Genomic DNA, 19,825 nt, shown 5'->3' with positions numbered 1-19,825 from the left:
TGGAGAGTTGAGAAAGGTTGGTCTATCTGGACCACAATCATGGTGTGGCACTTCAATCCTAGACTCGCCCATAATTTTAATTTATCTGAGCACAGTGAATCAGATGATAATGCATACTGTATAAAGGAGGGTAGCACAATTGATATACAGAGCACAGCAGGAAAGTGTTGAAAGAGGTTTCTCAAGCTCATTGGCAATCACTCTTATCCCCAAGTCTAAGAAGGTGTTGAGTGATAAGTCACTGGAATGGGAACTTTACCTCAGAAAACAAGGTTAAATATTTCTGGAGCAATGCCACAGTGAATAAGTATTTTTTCAGAAATTGGAACAGATGCCTCAGGGCTTTTTATCATAAAAACAAGCTGGTAAAAACAAGTGTGGAAAGCTGCAATTAGTGGACTTAATGATGTTGACGGTACCTGTTTTGGAACGCCCTGAGTTTAGTTAGCAGTGAAAGGGATAGAATCTTTTTAAAAGGAGGTTTGTGCTAAACCTTCATTGGAATACGTGTCACAGTCTGGAACAAAACGCTAATACCAATTCAAAAAGGGACAAAAATATGCCATAGGTAAGCCACCATCCACTACAGGGAAAACAGTACAGAGGAATGGAGTTATAAGTGGCAAAATTGCAGTGCACATCCAAAATTATAAAAGGAAAAGCTAAGGTATAAAAAAAGTGGATTGGACAACAAATTCTGATTCTTATATTTTTACAAAATGTTATTAAATAATATCATTCTATGACAACATGTGAAGAAAACGGATTGTGTGATAACAAGTCTCTGTCTTTTCTTTTCTTTTCTTTAGGCAAAGGATCAGACAAGAAGGAAAATTCAACATATCGAGGGACATTTTGAGAAAGTTGGATAAGAAAGAAGTAAGAGAATCTTGGTGATCATAGTTAAAAGAACAGATGAATGAGTTGTAAAATAATATTTCAGGACCCACAGTTGGTCACTCTTCTTTATTGGAGAAATAAGCTACAGTTAAAAGCTGCATTGGGGTCCAGCCACCAATTTTATTTTCCTATAAGTTCATCCTTGGTCAAGGTGTCTGCCAGATGGATACATTAAGCTGCAATGGGGTCCTGGCCACCAATTTAATTTTTTTAACACTTCATTTTTTATCAAGGTGTCTGGCCAGATGGATACATGCCAGTAGTAAAGCATGGCTACGCCCCAGTAGTTGCGGTATAACTCAACAGGAGAAACTCGTCTGTCATTATTTAATTCATGTATGTATTTACAGACTGCCAATATATAAAAACTGTAATATAGTTAAGTGTCCCACAAAGCACATACATTCCCCCATGGTTTGACCTTCACTAGTCATTCTTTTTTGCATCTTTCATGAATTCCCTGGGAATAACCAGTCTTCGTTTGTAAGAATGCTAGCTGTGCTGCCTGGCAGGGTTATCTGGATCACAAGAATTTCTAAACAGAATTAAAAGTTGCCAGGTAAGACACTTTACTTATGTGAATTTTGCTTGTGTTTCCTGTGTTAAGAATTTTGCCCCTAAATGTTAGCCCATTAAGTGTATTTAATCCTGATCATTGTTATCTTATTAATTCATCCCTTTGCCAGTAAGATTTCCTGTACATATCCTTTTTTTTTAGCAACATAAAGATCTTGCTGCAAATACCTGATGGCCATGCCAGTCTCCCTCCCTTCTTTGAACATTCTAACCTCGACAATGGGATAGGCAGTTTGTGTCTCTCAGTTCAGCCTTCACTGAACCCTGCTTGGAATGAAAGTAGGAATACAGGGAACATACTCCATGCCTCCTAATTTTGTTAGTCGATGCAGCCATGCCCCCTCAATCAATGTGGTCATGTTCCATTCAGTTAACTCCCCTGCTCCCCCACACTCAGAAAGAGGGATGGGAAGATAGCTAAGTGTTAAATACATTTTAAAAATAAAGGTAGCAGCCTCTTTTTTCGGAAGATTGTGCTAGCATACAAACTTTTGAATGGTGTTTAAATGCCTTAGTGTAATTCCCATTGTATGGCTTTTACACTGTATGACTTTACATAAAGTTTAAGTATGTGTAGCAAGTATATTTATTTCAAATTCTCATTCCCAATTAAAAGTATTTAGCCAGTGCTTTGCACTCTGGAGGCAATTTTTACCCAGTATGTATGTCTCAGATGGAAGGCAAACTGTGCAGTCTTGTGCCGGCTCCTGGTTCTTAGCAGCAAAGACTTTATCAAGTCATCTGGCCAGGCGAGGGTAATAGCAAAGCATGAATTTTGCTAAAAGCGCTGTTTAAATTAATACCACATAAAAGTGGACCTGTTCCCAGGTATGGACATTAAATGATTTACATATTCTTAACAAGCAAAAAAATGGGAAGCTAATTTACCTATTTTAGAGTATATATTCTGTCTTGCCTGTTACAGGCATCGACTGGATTTCACAAACCTCACAATATTCTAATCTGCCACTAGAATCTGAAATGATTTGTCCTTTTGACTTGAAAGCTGTTCTCCACAGCAAACTGAATGCTTTACCCGATAATCTCAAATATAATCTATTCAACTGGGACACAGTCAAAGCCTGGAGGGAATCCCGCAAAAAACGGGTCTTTCCCCATACAGTGGGGAAACAAATTATTTGATCCCTTGCAGATTTTTGTAAAGTTGCCTACTTACAAAGAAATGAAGGGTCTATAATTGTTATCATAGGTGTATTTTAAATGAGTGAGACAGAATATCAACCAAAAATCCTGAAAAACACATGGTACAAATGTTATAAATTAAGTTGCAGTTCAGTGAGTAAAATAAGTATTTGATCCCCAAACAAAACATGACTTCATACTTGGTTGAGAAACCCTTGTTAGCAAGCACAGAGGTAAAACGTTTCTTGTAGTTGGTGACCAGGTTTGCACAAATCTCATTTTGGTACAATCTTCTTTACAGATCTTCTCTAAGTCCTTAACCATAACCACTTAAGGACCGAGCCTCTTTTTGAGATGTGTTGTTTACAAGTCAAAAACAGGTTTTTTTTGCTAGAAAATTACTTAGAACCCCCAAACATTATACATTTTTTTTCTAACACCCTAGAGAATAAAATGGCGGTCGTTGCAATACTTACTGTCACATCGTATTTGCGCAGCGGTCTTACAAGCACACTTTTTTTGGAAAACATACACTTTTTTTAATTAAAAAATAAGACAAGAGTAAAGATAGCCCAATTTTTTTTATATTGTGAAAGATAATGTTACGCAGAGTAAATTGATACCCAACATGTCATGCTTCAAAATTTCACAAGTTCGTGGAATGGCGACAAACTTTTACCCTTAAAATCTCCATAGGCGACGTTTAAAAAATTCTATAGGTTGCATGTTTTAAGTTACAGAGGAGATCTAGAGCTAGAATTATTGCTCTCTCTCTACCGATCGCGGCGATACCTCACATGTGTGGTTTAAACAGCGTTTTCATATGCGGGCGCTACTCACGTATGCATTCGCTTCTGCACATGAGACGGGGCGTGTTTAAAAATGTTTAATTTTTTTTCTTATTTATTTTACCTTTTTATTTTTTATTTTTACACTGTTTTAAAAAAAAATTGTGTCACTTGTATTCCTATTACAAGGAATGTAAACATCCCTTGTAATAGAAAAAAAGCATGACAGGACCTCTTAAATATGAGATCTGGGGTCAAAAAGACTTCAGATCTCATATTTACATGCAATAAAAAAAAATTGTCATTTAAAAAAAATGGCCCCCAACTTCCAGACCGCCCACTGTCGTTATATGTTGGTACTTTGAAGGAAGATATCGTTGTTATGGCAGCAGCTAGCTGCCATAACCCCAGTATCCTCTTCTTCAGTGAGCGGTCCAGTTTAAGATAAAAGTGGTCTCTGCAGTGGATTCACCACAAGATCACTTTTATCGGCAGCGGGAAAGGGCCCCCACGCCGCGCTCCGGTGCTCTCCGCCCCTTATTGGAGCCGTCGGCAGCTGCAGAGGAGATTGCGTCTGTCCCCTGCCTGGGCATGGAGACGAGTGTGGAAGATGGCCCCCACCCATCTCCATATCACTGCAGGGCAGGAGCGATGTCAAAACGTCACTTCCGCCCATAGCTCTTAAAGGGCCATTTTTTTAAATTACACTTTTTTTTAAATTGCATTTTAATGTAAATATGAGATCTGAGGTCTTTTTTACCAGAGATCTCATATTTAAGAGGTCCTGTCATGCTTTTTTCTATTGCAAGGAATGCTTACATGTATGTTCGACTCGAACATCGGGTGTTCGCCTGTTCGCCGAATAGCGAACAATTTGGGGTGTTCGCAGCAAATGCAAAAGCCACGGAACACCCTTTAAAAGTCTATGGGAGAAATCAAAAGTGCTCATTTTAAAGGCTTATATGCATGGCATTGTCATAAAAAATGTTTGGGGACCCGGGTCCTGCCCCAGGGGACATGGATCAATGCAAAAAAAAGTTTTAAAAACAGACTTTTTTTGGGAGCAGTGATTTTAATAATGCTTAAAGTGGAACAATAAAAGTGAAATATTCCTTTAAACTTTGTACCTGGGGGGTGTCTATAGTATGCCTGTAAAGCGGCGCATTTTTCCCATGTTTAGAACAGTCCCTGCACAAAATGACATTTCTAAAGGAAAAAAAGTCATTTAAAAGTTCTCGCGGCTATAATAAATTGTCGAGTCTGGCAATACAGATAAAAGTCATTGAAAAAAAAGGCATGGGGTCCCCCCAGTCCATTACCAGGCCCTTTGGGTCTGGTACGAATATTAAGGGGAACTCCGAACCAAAATTTAAAAAAAATAATTGCGTGGGGGTCCCCCCAAATTCCATACCAGGCCCTTCAGGTCTGGTATGGATATTAAGGAACCCTGCGCCAATTTTTTTTAAAAAAATGGTGTAGGGGTCCCCATCAAAATCCATACCAGACCCTAAGGGTCTGGTATGGATTTTAAGGAGAACCCCGTGCCAAAATGTAAAAAAAAAATGCAGTGGGGGTTCCCCAAAAAATCTATACCAGACCCTTATCCAAGCACGCAACCTGGCAGGCCGCAGGAAAAGAGAGGGGGACGAGAGAGTGCCCGCCTCCTGAACCGTACCAGGCCACATGCCCTCAACATGGGGAGGGTGCTTTGGGGTAGCCCCCAAAGCACCTTGCCCCCATGTTGATGGGGACAAGGGCCTCATCCCCACAACCCTTGCCCGGTGGTTGTGGGGGCCTCCCCCCGTGTGAAATGGTAACGGGGTACAAATGTACCCCTACCATTTCACCAATAAAGTGTCAAAATGGTACAAAAGACAAGACACAACTTGGGACAAGTCCTTTATTAAAAAATAAAAAAATAAAGATGTCCCACGAAGTCCATTCATCTTCTCTCGCTCCGCTGATGGACCAGAAAAAAAAAAGCCGCAAACCGACCTGCCTCCATGGGAAGCAGATGCCGTATGACGCGTCCTCGCAGGCGACAGTTCTTTTATAACTGAGGGTGGGGCCACACGATGACGTTCCCGGGTGACTGCACCAGGGGACTTCCCTATGGCTTTCCCTGGTGTCAGAGGGGGCGGGGCCACACGGTTACATAAACAGGTGGCCCCGCCCCCTCTGACACCCTGGGAAAGCCATAGGGAAGTCCCCAAGCATCAGAGGGGGCGGTGTCACCCAAGAAACGTCACCGTGTGGCCCCGCCCTCAGTTATAAAAGAACTGTCAAAGCGAAGATGCGTCATTGTCCCCAAGCTGTGTCTTGTCTTTTTTAACATTTTGACGCCTTTTTTGTGAAATGGTAGGGGTACATTTGTACCCCATTACCATTTCACACAGGGGGGAGGCCGGGATCTGGGGGTCCCCTTGTTAAAGGGGGCTTCCAGATTCTGATAAGATCCCCGCCTGCAGACCCCCACAACCACCAGGCAAGGGTTGCTATTCCAAAATCACCCTCCCCATGTTGAGGGCATGTGGCCTGGTACGGTTCAGGAGGGGGGCGCTCTCTCATCCCCCCTCTTTTCCTGCGGCCTGCCAGGTTGCGTGCTTGGATAAGAGTCTGGTATGGATATTTGGGGGGACCCCACGCCATTTTTTAAAAATATTTTGGCACGGGGATCCCCTTAAAATCCATACCAGACCCGTCTGGTATGAATTTTGAGGGGGACCCCCACGCCATTTTTTTTTACATTTTGGCGCGGGGTTCCCCTTAATATCCATACCAGACCTGAAGGGCCTGGTATGGAATTTGAGGGGACCCCCACACAAATATTTTTTTAAATTTTGGTTCGGGGTTCCCCTTAATATTCATATCAGACCCAAAGAGCCTGATAATGGACTGGGGGGATCCCATGCTGTTTTTTTCAATGACTTATTTTATCTGTATTGCCAGGACCGCCAATTCATTATAGCCGCAAGTACTTTTAACCACTTGCCGACCGGGCCATAGCCGAAAGACGGCTGCAGCGCGGTCGGCTAGTTCTGGGTGGACGTCCGTGGGACGTCCTCCCAGAATACTGCTCTCGCGCGCCCCCTGGGGCGCGCACCCGAGAACTTCCGTGACCTGATCGCGGCCGTTTACCATGTGATCGCTCCGTCAAATGACGGAGCGATCACATGTCAACAGACCGGCGTTATGTCATGACGCCGGTTCCTCCCTCCCCTCTCTGTACCGATCGGTACAGTGTGAGGGGAGAGGGGGAGGGATCGGATGGCAGCACCGCTGTGGGCTGCATGTGTAGTGCACACAGCGGTGCTCAGTGACAATTGCAGTCACATCCATCCATCCCTCCATGCTCAGCCATCCCTGCAATACTCTGCATAATACCCCGCAATACTCTGCATAATACCCCGCAATACTCTGCATAATACCCCGCAATACTCTGCATAATACCCCGCAATACTCTGCATTATACCCCGCAATACTCTGCATAATACCCCGCAATACTCTGCATAATACCCCGCAATACTCTGCATTATACCCCGCAATACTCTGCAATATACCCCACAATACTCTGCAATATGCCCAGCAATACTCTGCAATATACCCAGCAATATACCCTGCACTACTCCGCAATACTCTGCAATACCCCGCAATTTTTAACCAGTTCCCGCCCACAGTCATATGACGTCCTTGACTTTGAGCGGGGATATCTGAATGATGGGTGCAGCTACAGGCATCATTCAGATATCAGCTTTTTCAGCCGGCGATTTCCTACACCATAAGAATGATCATAGTGGCTGTTCCACTGCTTGATCATTCTTACGGGAGGCGAGAGGGGACGCCCCCCCCTTCCCGCCACCCTCCGGTGCTTCTACCGACTCACCGCTACGATCGAAGCCAAGATCGTTTTTTTTTTTTTTTTTATTTCAGGCTTCCCAGCCTAGAGGTGAGATGTGGGGTCTTATTGACCCCATATGTCACTGTAAAGAGGACCTGTCATGCCATATTCCTATTACAAGGATGTTTACATTCCTTGTAATAGAAATAAAAGTGATCAAAAATTTTTTTTGGGGGGAAAAAGTGTCAAACTAAAATAAATAAAGTAAAATAAACAATAAAAAAAAAAAAAAAAAGTTTAAAGCACCCACATTCGTGTGCTCGCATGCAGAAGCAAACACATACGTAAGTCCCGCCCACATATGAAAACGGTGTTCAAACCACACATGTGAGGTATCACTGCGAACGTTGGAGCGAGAGCAATAATTTTGGCCCTAGACCTCCTCTGTAACTCAAAACATGTAACCAGTAAAAAATTTTAAAGCATCACCTATGGAGATTTTTAAGTAGCAACGTTTGGCACCATTCCACAAGAGTGTGCAATTTTGAAGGGTGACATGTTAGGTATCTATTTACTCGGCGTAACTTCATCTTTCACATTATGCAAAAACATTGGGCTAACTTTACTGTTTTATTTTTTTTTAAAGCACAAAACAGTTTTTTTTCCAAAAAAAAAAGCGTTCGAAAAATTGCTGCGCAAATACCGTGCAGGATAAAAAGTTGCAACAACCGCCATTGTATTTTCTAGGGTCTTTGCTAAAAAAAATATATATAATGTTTTGGGGTTCTATGTAATTTTCTAGCAAATAAATTATTATTTTTACATGTAGGAGAGAAATATAAGAATTGGCCTGGGTGCTCCAGAACGCCTGGAGGTGCTCCGTGCATGTTGGGCCTCTGTATGTGGCCACGCTGTGTAAAAGTCTCACACATGTGGTATCGCCATACTAATAGAGTAATAGTAGAATGTGTTTTGGGGTGTAATTTGTGGTATGCATATGCTGTGTGTGTGAGAAATAACCTTCTAATATGACAATTTTGTGAAAAAAAAAAAGAAAAAAAAAAATCTTGATTTTGCAAAGAATTGTGGGAAAAGATGACAATTTCAAAAAAACTCACCATGCATCTTTCTAAATACCTTGGAATGTCTTCTTTCCAAATAGGGGTCATTTGGGGGGTATTTGTACTTTTCTGGCATGTTAGGGTCTCAAGAAATTAGATAGGCCGTCAGCACTTCAGGTGTGATCAATTTTCAGATATTGGCACCATAGCATTTGGACTCTCTAACATTCACAAAGACCAAATAATATACACCAAGTTGTACTTATTTTTACCAAAGATATGTAGCAGTATAAATTTTGGCCAAAATTTACAAAGAAAAATTACTAATTTGCTAAATTTTATAACAGAAACAAAGAAAAATTCATTTTTTTACCAAATTTTCAGTCTTTTTTCTTTTATAGCACAAAAAATAAAAAACCCAACGGTGATTAAATACCACCAAAAGAAAGCTCTATTTGTGTGAAAAAAAGGACAAAAATTTCATATGGGTACAGTATTGTATGACTGAGTAATTGTCATTTAAAGTGTGAGAGCACCGAAAGCTGAAAATTGGTCTGGTTAGGAAGGGGGTTTAAGTGCCCAGTGGTCAAGTGGTTAAATGACTTTTTTTCCTTTAGAAATGTCATTTTGTGCAGGGATTGTTCTAAACACGGTAAAGATGCGCCACTTTACAGACATACTATAGACACCCCCCAGGTACGAAATTTAAAGGAATATTTCACTTTTATTGTTTCACTTTAAGCATTATTTAAATCACTGCTCCTGAAAAAACAGCTGTTTTTAAAACTTTTTTTGCATTGATACATGTCCCCTGGGGCAGGACCCAGGTCCCCAAACACTTTTTATGACAATACCATGCATATAAGCTTTTAAAATTAGCACTTTTGATTTCTCCCATAGACAATTCATTATAGCTGCAAGTACTTTTTAATGACTTTTTTTCCTTTAGAGATGTTATTTTGTGCAGGGTCTGTTCTAAACACGGGAAACATGCGCCACTTTACAGGCATACTATAGACACCCCCCAGGTATGAAGTTTAAAGGAATATTTCACTTTTATTGCTTCACTTTATGCATTATTAAAATCACTGCTCCCGAAAAAACGGCCTTTTTTAAAACTTTTTTTTGCATTGATACATGTTCCCTGGGGCAGGACCCAGGTCCCCAAACACTTTTTATGACAATAACTTGCATATTAACCCTTAAAATTAGCACTTTTGATTTTTCACGTTCGTGTCCCATAGACTTTAACGGTTTTCGCATGTTCGAACAAATTTTTTGCCTGTTCACATGTTCTGCTGTGAACTGAACTAGGGGGGTGTTCAACTCATCCCTACTTGTAACTTGAATATAAGTGACACAATTCACCGTCCCAACAGGCTCGCGTGCAGAAGCAAATGCATACGTGACTAGCGCCCGCATATGAAAACGTTGTTCAAACCACACATCTGAGGTATTGCCGTGATTGGTAGAGCGAGAGCAATAATTCTAGCCCTAGACCTCCTCTGTAACTTAAAACATGCAACCTGGCGAATTTTTTAAACATCCCCTATGGAAGGGTAAAACTTTGTCGCCATTCCACGAGCGGGCACAATTTTGAAGCGTGACATGTTGGGTATCAATTTACTCTGCGTAACATTATCTCTCACAATGTAAATAAAATTGGGCTACTGTTGTCTTATTTTTTAATTCAAAAAAGTGTATTTTTTCCAAAAAAAGTGTGCTTGTAAGACCGGTGTGACAGAAAGTCAAGGTCGGTGCAAATACGGTGTGACAGAAAGTATTGCAACGACCGCCATTTTATTCTCTAGGTTGTTAGAAAAAAATGTAAAATGTTTGGGGGTTCTAAGTAATTTTTTAGCAAAAACTTGTTTTTAACTTGTAAACAACAAATCTCAGAAAGAGGATTGGTCCTTAAGTGGTTAAGAGCTATGGTCGGAAGTGACGTTTTGATGTTGCTTCCGCCCTGCAATGTTATAGAGACGGGTGGGGGCCATCTTCCCCTCACTCATCTCCATACCCAGCAAGGGTGAAGATCTGATCACCCCCGCCACTGCCAACAGCTCCGATAAGCGGTGGAGGGCACCGGAGCACGGCGGGAGGGGGGCCCCCACTGCCGATAAAAGCGATCTCATGGCAAATCCGCCACAGAGACCACTCTTATCAGAAAGCAGACCGCCGGCTGAAGAAAAGGATACCGGGGTTATGGCAGCTAGCTGCTGCCATATCAATGATATTTCTCTTCAAAGTAAGGACATATATCGGGGTGCGGTGGTCCGGAAGTGGTTAAAGCGTTTGTTAACCAAAATTTAAAAAAATAGATTATATTCCTTTAAAGCATGTTATACAGCACAGTGCTTGTGCTGTGTAATTTGGCCTCTATATCACCTGAAAAACCTGGCTGATCCTGCCTGGCTATACCCTCCTCCCTGTAAACTGACCACGGTGTAACATGGCTGCTGAGCCCTGACACCGTGGTCAGTTTATGTGCCTCTGTCATTCACAGCCCTGTTCTGTCCTTCTCTGTGCTCTTGTGTGCTCCTCCCTTCTCCCCTCTCTGCCTGTCAGCTCTGTGTCCGCGCCTGCCCCCCCTCCTGCTGCTCAAATAACAGTTCCTTTTTTTTCAGCATCCTCTCTGTGTAATTATGTAATCTCCCCCTGTGACTGTGCTTTGTAAAAATACGCAGCTATATACCTGTTTTGCGAGCGCTGATCAGTGATCACGTGACCCGCCCTCTCTCTCCTCTCTCGCATGACATCTATGGCAATGAGCGGGGCCACCTCTCTCCTCCTCCCCTCCTGACAGACGTCAGCAGGGATTCTTGGCCCTACCCACTGCAGCTGTCAGGCTGAGCGAGGAGAGAGGCGGCGGGTCATGTGATCACCGATCAGCACTCGCAAAACAGGTAAATAGCTGCTTATTTTTACAAAGCACAGTCACAAGGGGAGATTACATGATTAAACAGAGCGGATGATGTAAATTACATATAGTGGCTTAACAACCACTTTAAGGTTTCTTGGCTGTCATTTGGCACCTTGAAGTTTCAGCTCCCCCCATAAATTTTCTATAGGATTAAGGTCTGGAGATTGGCTAGGCCACTCCCTGACCTTAATGTGCTTCTTCTTGAGCCACTGCCACTAATGTGTCAGTGGAAAAAGATATAGCGCCCACACTTACAGAAGTCGTCTCTAGGGTAAACTTACATTGCTCACATGAATACTCTTATGCCAGCATCCACAGCAATAGGGAAAGCTTCAGCCGGAAATGGGAAGTATGGATTAAAACCTACAACTTAACCAATTTCTTTTGAGAAACTAGAATATACTGTCAGGTAATTTAACAGCAAGTAACCTATAAGTAGCAGGTGAGGACTAGTAGTAGTTGTACTACGGCTGTAGTACCATCGCTACTTGTTTTCTTCTCAATGTTATGTTCTTTGGTTTACTCTTTCGTTTTATATCTGATGTTCTCTAAAAGGTCAAGATTTGTATCTCTAGGTAAGACTGACAACCTCTAAAAAACAGGTTTATGTACAAGAGATGCAAATATAACTCACATCTAGGTTATGACATCTATAAATATAAGGGTTAAAATTACTACTACTACTACTACTATTGCAATCAGCTTATGATTATTTACCCATGACAAAATATCTTGAAATGTGGAACAAAACCTGTAAGAAAACCGACTTGTTACTTAAGATTGTCTGTACATGATGCAACTATGTAAATTTTTGACCTTGTAACTGTTCAAAACCAATAAAAATCTCAATGAAAAAAAAAAAAATCTAAAATTATTTCTATCTTTCTTAATTTTAAGCTTATCAATGTCTTTCAACACAAGATCTTTAAATAGTGAGATTGATGGAGGTACATGTCCTGGTGGGTTGAAGAGTGAGGCATTTGATAACCCCAATCATCTAACTCCTCCGATATGGTCCTCGATCAACCTCGGGGGCTGTGAAAGAAAATATCTTTTAATATTAATCTTTCGTATATATTTTTGGACATCGATAAATGCTCCGAATTTACTTTTGGTTTATCAGGGGTAAATTTTAAGCCATGATTTAACACAAATTTTTCATTGTCAGTAAGCATTTTAGCACTTTCAATATCCCAGCATCCTTTATACTCTTCTCCTTTTTTGATCGGTACCTCCTCCCCCCACTGTTTCCTCTCTCAGTCCTCCACCCCTCTTGCTTTTTTTAGGGCCTTTCAGGAAAAAAGAAGATGGTGGTGGAAGACCCTCAGTAGGATGCTGCAATCGCCCTGGGGAGTAATAACCAGGGCTCTACCATCCTGATGGCCTATGTCGAGGATGTGAGGATCTTGGCATGTGATAAGTGGGATGTTGAACAATATGTCTATTATCATATTCTTCCGTGTAATCACCATAGTTTCTATCTAGAGGCTCATATTGATTATAAAGGGGTACCTCATCAGTGTATGGTCGTTGTGAATAATTGTATCGAGCACGACCATCGCTTGAATTATTATTGTGAGGAGGACCTCGAGTGGCCTGTGGGTGGTTTTTATTTTTTATTTTTTTATTAGAGTAAATAACCTTCTGTAATCAGGATCCCCAGCCTCTCCTTATACTTACCCGAGCCTGATCCAGCATTGGGCTCGAGAGGCAGCAGCAGGAGCCATTGTCAATCAAATGTTGTGATGAGAGATTGGAGAGGCAGGGCCGATCTACACTGTCTGTGTCTATGAATGCAGACAGCATGGCCTTCTAAGCAAATGGCTATGTGGGTACTTGCCAGAGAAGAGGAGCCAGGAGCCCTGGACCCCAAAAGAGGAGGTTTGGGGCTGCTTTGTGCAAAACCATTGCACAAAGCAGGTAAGCATGACAAATTTAATATAAAGGAACTAAAAAAACTGAGGTTTAGATTCACTTTAAGGGTACGTGTGTGGGGAGGTTGAATCATATTTCCGCATAGAGGCCACAGAGGGACAGCAAGCCAAGTTAATTGCACACTTAAAGTGGTTCTAAAGACTCAAGGTTTTTTACCTTGATGCATTTTATGCATTAGGGCAAAAAAAAAAAACCTTCTGGGTGCAGCTTCCCCATCAGCCCCCCTTATACTTACCTGAGCCCCATCTCAATCCAGCGATGTGCACAAGAGCAGCAGCCCTTCTGGGTCACTTTATTCTCATTTGCTCACAAACAGCAAGAGCAATTGGCTCCTGCTGCTGTCAATCACACCCATTGATCCAATGAGGAGAGGGGAGGGGTGGGGCCAAGCCACACTGTGTGTGAATGGACACATTGGAGTGTTCCTACTTGAGTGTCTACATAGCAAGAAACTTGTTATTAGGGGCACTCGGCAGGGGGGAGGAGTCAGGACCACCAGCAGAGTAGCTAAAAGAAGAGGATCAGGGCTGCTCTGCACAAAATCATTTCACAGAGCAGGTAAGTATAACGTGGCTATTTTTTAAAAATTCATTCCTTTAAAATTCCCTTAAGTTTTTACTTTATGTGGGCATTTAACAGTTTGAGGCTAAAGGCCACTTTACACTTAGAGCCTCACACACTTAAAGAAGGACCACATCTCTACTTCAGCCGGTGGCTAGGTTTGTTTCTACCTGCCATGACATATGACTTCGAAGCTTTGCTGAGCAAATACTTAACCCCACCAGCTTGTTCTCACAATTCAGCTGTGCACCTTTAGTAAGATTCTGCTACTAGGCACATGGAAGCCACCAAATTTCTTATTGCAAGACCTCTCACAGAGGCCAGTAGAAGGAGCTGTGCGCTCCGAGCGCGTAGCCTTTGAAGGTACAGCCCCGTCTTCCGATCCTCCGGTGACGTCACTTCCGCCGGTCAGCGTGAGACGTCCACTGCTGCAGAGAGTTCCTGTCTCCTTCCATCCACTGCCACTAGGACCCAGCCGATGGAGCCTGCAGGACGATATTACACCCCGGGCTGAGTACCTATATTTGAGCACCTTTTAACCCTTTATCTTGTAAGTGTGTTTTTTTCCTTTGCGATATTAACCACTTGCCCACTGGACACCTTTACCCCCTTCCTAATCAGGCCAATTTTCAGCTTTCAGAGCTCTCACATTTTGAATGACATGTACTCAGTCATGCAAAACTGTACCCATATGAAATTTTTGCCCTTTTTTCACACAAATAGAGCTTTCCTTTGGTGGTATTTGATCACAACTGGGTTTTTTATTTTGTGCGCTATAAATGAAAAAAGACTGAATATTTTGTAAAAAAATGCATTTTTCTTTGTTTTTGTTATAAAATTTAGCAAATGAGTAATTTTTCTTCATAAATTTTGGCCAAAATGTATACTGCTACATATCTTTGGTAAAAATAACCAAATTAAGTGTATATTATTTGGTCTTTATGAAAGTTATAGAGTTTACAAGCTATGGTGCCAATCACTGAAAATTGATCACACCTGATCACACCTGATGTTCTGAAGGCTTATCTCATTTCTTCAGACACTTACAAGCCAGGACAGTATGAATACCCCCAAATGACCCCTTTTTGGAAAGTAGACATTCCAAGGTATTTAGTAAGAGGCATGGTGAGTTTCACAAAATTGTCATATTGTCAGGTAATTTTCTGTCACACAGAATATGCATACTTGCAACTACACCCCAAAATACATTCTGGTACTCCTCCTGAGTATAGTGATACCACATGTGTGAGACTTTTTTGCAGCCTGGCCACATACAGAGGCCCAACTTACAGGGAGCACCATCATGTGTTCCGGGGACATAAATTACCCACTTAATTTCTTGACTGCCTATTACAATTTTGAAGGCCCTAGAGCACCAGGACAATGGAAACACCCACAAAATGACCTCATTTTAGAAAGCAAACACCCCAACACATAATCTAGGAGGCATAATGAGTCTTTTGAATGTGTCATCTTTTTACACAAGTTTTTGGAAAACGTGAAAAGAAAATGAAAACGCATTTTTTTGTACAAAAAGTTGTCAATTTATAAGGTATTTCTAACACATGGCATGTACATAGCAAAAATTACACCCTAAAATACATTCTTCTACTCCTCCTGAGTATGGCGATACCACATATGTGAGACTTTTACACAGCCTGGCCACATACAGAGGAACAAAATGCAGGGAGCACCATCAGGATGAGCGCTGATATGGCATGGATGTGGCATGGATGAGCACTGATGTGACATGGATGGGCACGGATGAGCACTGATGTGGCAGGGATGAGGCATGGATGAGCATGGATGTGGCAAGGATGAGGCAAGGATGAGGCATGGATGTGGCACGGATGAGCACTGATGTGGCATGCATGTGGCACGGATGAGCACTGATGTGGCATGGATGAGCACTGATGTGACATGGATGAGGCACGAATGTGGCATGGATGAGGCACGGATGTGGCTTGCATTAGCATGGATGATGGGGTGGTCATACGTCCTCCATGTTTCCCTCCAAGCAAGGTTCACATGAGAGGCTTACCCTGGGAGGGTTCTTCAGGGCTACGCTAGGCACTTAATATGGGTTAGTCTCCTACACATCAGGTACCACCACAATCTCTGATGCATTTTAGGAGGCACACAGAGCGCTTACCCTCTCCACCTGTCCAATGGATCATCGTTACCTCACTCCCAGTAACGATATGAAGAAATACAAATGACTCTTGTATTTAGACAATATTTGCTTATCCCTGAATTCAGCTTTGAATTATTTTGAGTCACTGCCACACTAAATATGTACTAGGAAGTAGAATTTGTGCTTCAGGGCTTTAGAGTATACAAAGAACCTTTACAGGAAGAAAAAAGTATGCTTTCTTTTATAGCATGGAAATTAGCACAAAAATTAAAATATCTTTAATTTAATTTGGTAAATGTTACTTGTTTTGGAATGTTCTAAGACCAAATGCAATAATGTCAAGAAAGAGATAGAATCTTTAAATTAGAAAGTTTGTACTAAACACTCATTGCATGTCACAAGCTGTAAGAAAAGTGGAAAAAAAGTGATACCAGTTCAAAAATAGACTAACCACTTGAAGACCGACATGTAAAACACCATTCCTATTCAGGCAGTTTTTCATTTTTCAGCACTGTGAGAATTTTACTGACTATGACACTGTACCCTAATTAATTTCATATCATTTTTTTAGACAGACAGAGCTTTCTTTGGGTGTAAGAAATAATCACTAATATTTTTTTTTTTTACCATATAAAGGAAAAAAAGGACTGAAAACTGAGAAAAACTATTTCCCTTAGTTTCTGTTATAAAACTTAGCAAATAAAAAATCCCTCCTCATGAACTTAGGCCAAAATGAATTCTGCTACATTTCTTTGGTAAAAAACAAAACAAAAAAATAAGTGTATATTATTTAGATGGTGTGAAAGTTATAGAGTTTACAAACTATGGTATAGAGTATATTTGAAATGAATCAACCTTGATGTTCTTACTGCTCTCATTTCTTCAAGCCCTAAATTGTCAGGGCAGTACAAATACCCCCAACATGACCCATTTTTGGAAAGTAGACAGTCCAATGTATTCCATAAGAGGCATGGTGAGTTTTTTTGAAGTTGTAATTTTTTGTCATAATCTTATGGAATATAAGAAATTAAATAAAATTAGCTTTTTTTCACAAAATTGTTATTTCTCATACATAGGATAGGGATACTTACAAATACCCCAAACACATTTTGCTATTACTCCCGAGTATGTGGATACCACATGTGTGAGGCTTTTTCACAGTCTAGACACATAAAGGGGCCCCAAATCCAAGGAGCAGCTTTGGGCTTTAAAGGAGTTGTAAGGGCAGAAGTTTTTTTACCTTAATACACAAAAAAAACCTTTTGTGTATAGCAGCCTCCCCAGCGCCCCCTAATTAATTACCTAAGCCCCATCTCTCTCCAGCCATGTCCACGATGTCTAAGTCATCCAGGACACTCCTCCTGATTGGCTGAGAAACAGCAGCGGTGCAATTGGCTCCCACAACTGTCAATCAAAGTCAGTTAGCCAATCGGGGGAGAGAGGGGGTGGGGTCAGGTCGGGGCTCCATGTCTGAATGGACACACGGAGCTGTGACTCGGCTCCAGTACCCCCATAGGAAGCTGCTGGCTGTGGGGGCACTCAATAGGAGGGAGGGGCCAGGAGCAGCAAAGATGGACCCTAGAAGAGGAGGATCCAGGCTGCTCTATGCAAAACCAACTGCACAGAGGAGTTAAGTATAACATGTTTGTTATTTAAAAAAAAAAAAAAAAAAACAAGACTTTACAATCACTTTAAAGAGACAAATTATGCAGCTAATTTCCTGACACATGTTTGGAGGCCCTGGAGTGCCAGGACAGTACAAACATCCCCAAAAGGACCACATTTTGAAAGCAGACACCCAAAGAAACTTTTGAAGACTTTATTTTTTGCCACAAGTTTTTGGGAAATGCAGAAAAAAAAAGTTATATGTGAACCGAATTCAAACCTCTATAGATATAAGAATGAATAGTGGCTCTACCGTGAAACAGACAAACTGCTGTGAAAACTACAAAAATAAAAAGGATCAAACTCTCAGTGAAAATAAAATAAATTAAATAAAAAACTATGTCTATAAGCATACAGCATCTAAATACTGTGTTCAAGTAAATGTGTAACACCCTGTGACAAGTGTAAAATATATGTAACACTCCTCAAAGAGTAATACGTGAATGGTGCAAATGCATAAGACCAGTCCATATATAATGTGAACAGCAAGTAACAGATGAACCCTATAAGATGAATGTGTCACTTCTCAAAGAAATAAATAAAACAATCCATATATAATATGAACCAAAACAAATAAAATAAAATAAACATACACCTCGTGACAAGTGTAAAAGGTATATATCACTTATCAAGGAATGATAAACTGTTTAATAAGTATAAAAAAAACAGTCCATATGCAGTGTGAACGGAAGTTTAAAAAGTGATGAAATCTCCGGTAGGAAAACAAAATGTGAATCTTGTAATCATCTACCGCACCTCAGTGATGTGATTCCACTACCCTCAAAAATGCAAACTCACCAGCTGCTATAGCCTCACACTCTGGTGTTTGGCCAGAATTGCCTCAACCCGCTCATATGGGGTTTAAAATACGATCTCTAGAGTCCAATGGTGTATATATCAAGTACTCTTCCTGAAGTGATAGCTCCACATGTGAATCAAAAAGAGTGCTCCAATAGTGTGATACCATTCAAAAATGTATTAATTGTACTCACATGCAAAAAAAATCATCACAGCAGGCAACAGGCAAATCACATCAAAGCAATCCATGCAGTGGTGTAAACCAAATAGCAGCGGTCTCAGCGGACCCAGGGAGTGTGGATGCTGGTAACAATCTCACCCGCTCCTAAGACAAATCCTCCGCTTCCCACTGCTCCGTGTCTCAACACTTACGTCACACATGCTAGAATGCCGTATAACCACACCCCGACATGTTTCGTCACGAGGACTTCTTCATGGAAAAAAAGTTAACCTAAAACTCCAATCCTCCAGGAGTATTCACCATGACATCAAACAAGTCAAACAAATCCTTTAAGTAGCATTCACACTTTTTTTTATAAAAGTACAGTGGTATGCTCACAAGTTGCATTACCCTAAAGCATAAATCACAGTGTAATCGACTATCATTTTTATTTATTTATATCATCAGATATAGCCACTTGCATGGAAATAAAATAGCCACAACAGACGACATTTTGCAATAGTGATAATAATAGCATGTAGGGTATCTATCTTTCGGCCTAACAATTTTCCAGGTCAGAGCATTTTGTTCACATTAAGGCCCAATTCACACCTATGCAATTTTAGTGATTTTTGTATTTTGCAGATTTGCACTACAGAACTTGTTCAATAGGAAACCATGTTAAATGGACTGTACTGCAAATCTGCAAAATGCAAAAAGCACTTAAAAATGCATAGGTGTGAATCAGACCCTAAAGAGTATTTGATCACAATGTGCCACACTTTACAACCACAGTCCAACTAGCTTAAATAGTTTGAACAGACTTATGTCATCTGCATCAAAAGTAGATAAACAAGCGCTTAGCAGTGATAATAATTCCTAAGCACTAGTTGCTGGATAATACCTGTCAGTACTGCAGGAGGTAATGTTTGTTAGCCATCAGTCTGGCTATATGCTGTTCTTTGTCAAAGAGGGATCACAGGCTGTGGGAAAGCTGCCAATGAATGCTCATGCTCCCACCCCCAAACGGATTCACCTTTTAACTCTTACTGCTATCAGCAGGAGGATTCCTGAATTGGAACCATACAAATGTAACAAGGTGCAGGATCATTAAATATCCAATTTAACTCTTTGCCACCTGCCCACAGTAGATTTACTGTGGTTGAGTGACCCAGGCAGGCCAGACAACGTACCGATAAGTCACTGGCTTGCTTCCGGGTTTGGGGCATGCAGCGCCCCCTGCTGGCCAGTGCTGTGACTGGACACAGAATGTGTTTTGCAGCTGATTTCAGCCACCGATTTTGGCAGAAGTCAGCTGATTGGCCAATCACACACAGAGTTCT

General features: G+C 41.2%; 1 protein-coding gene across 5 annotated transcripts in view; it reads left to right on the top strand.

Moving 5' to 3' along the window:
- The first annotated feature begins 445 nt into the window (after positions 1-445).
- LOC141139169 (cytochrome P450 2K4-like) overlaps positions 446-19,825 on the top strand; it is a 112,765-nt gene continuing 93,385 nt past the window's right edge. For 3 of the 5 annotated variants that reach the window (XM_073625069.1, XM_073625066.1, XM_073625065.1), the window contains exon 1: positions 1,245-1,459. The gene's annotated coding sequence lies outside the window, so the exon portion shown is untranslated. Of the gene's footprint in view, positions 569-809; positions 880-1,244; positions 1,460-19,825 lie in introns of those variants that run through there. The other 2 variants (XM_073625068.1, XM_073625067.1) reach the window with 1 other exon arrangement.

This window comes from Aquarana catesbeiana, linkage group LG04, assembly GCF_042186555.1.
Source record: "Aquarana catesbeiana isolate 2022-GZ linkage group LG04, ASM4218655v1, whole genome shotgun sequence".
Lineage (NCBI taxonomy): Eukaryota > Metazoa > Chordata > Amphibia > Anura > Ranidae > Aquarana > Aquarana catesbeiana.
Note: the sequence above shows the minus strand (reverse complement) of the source record. Positions and strands in the feature narration are given on the sequence as shown.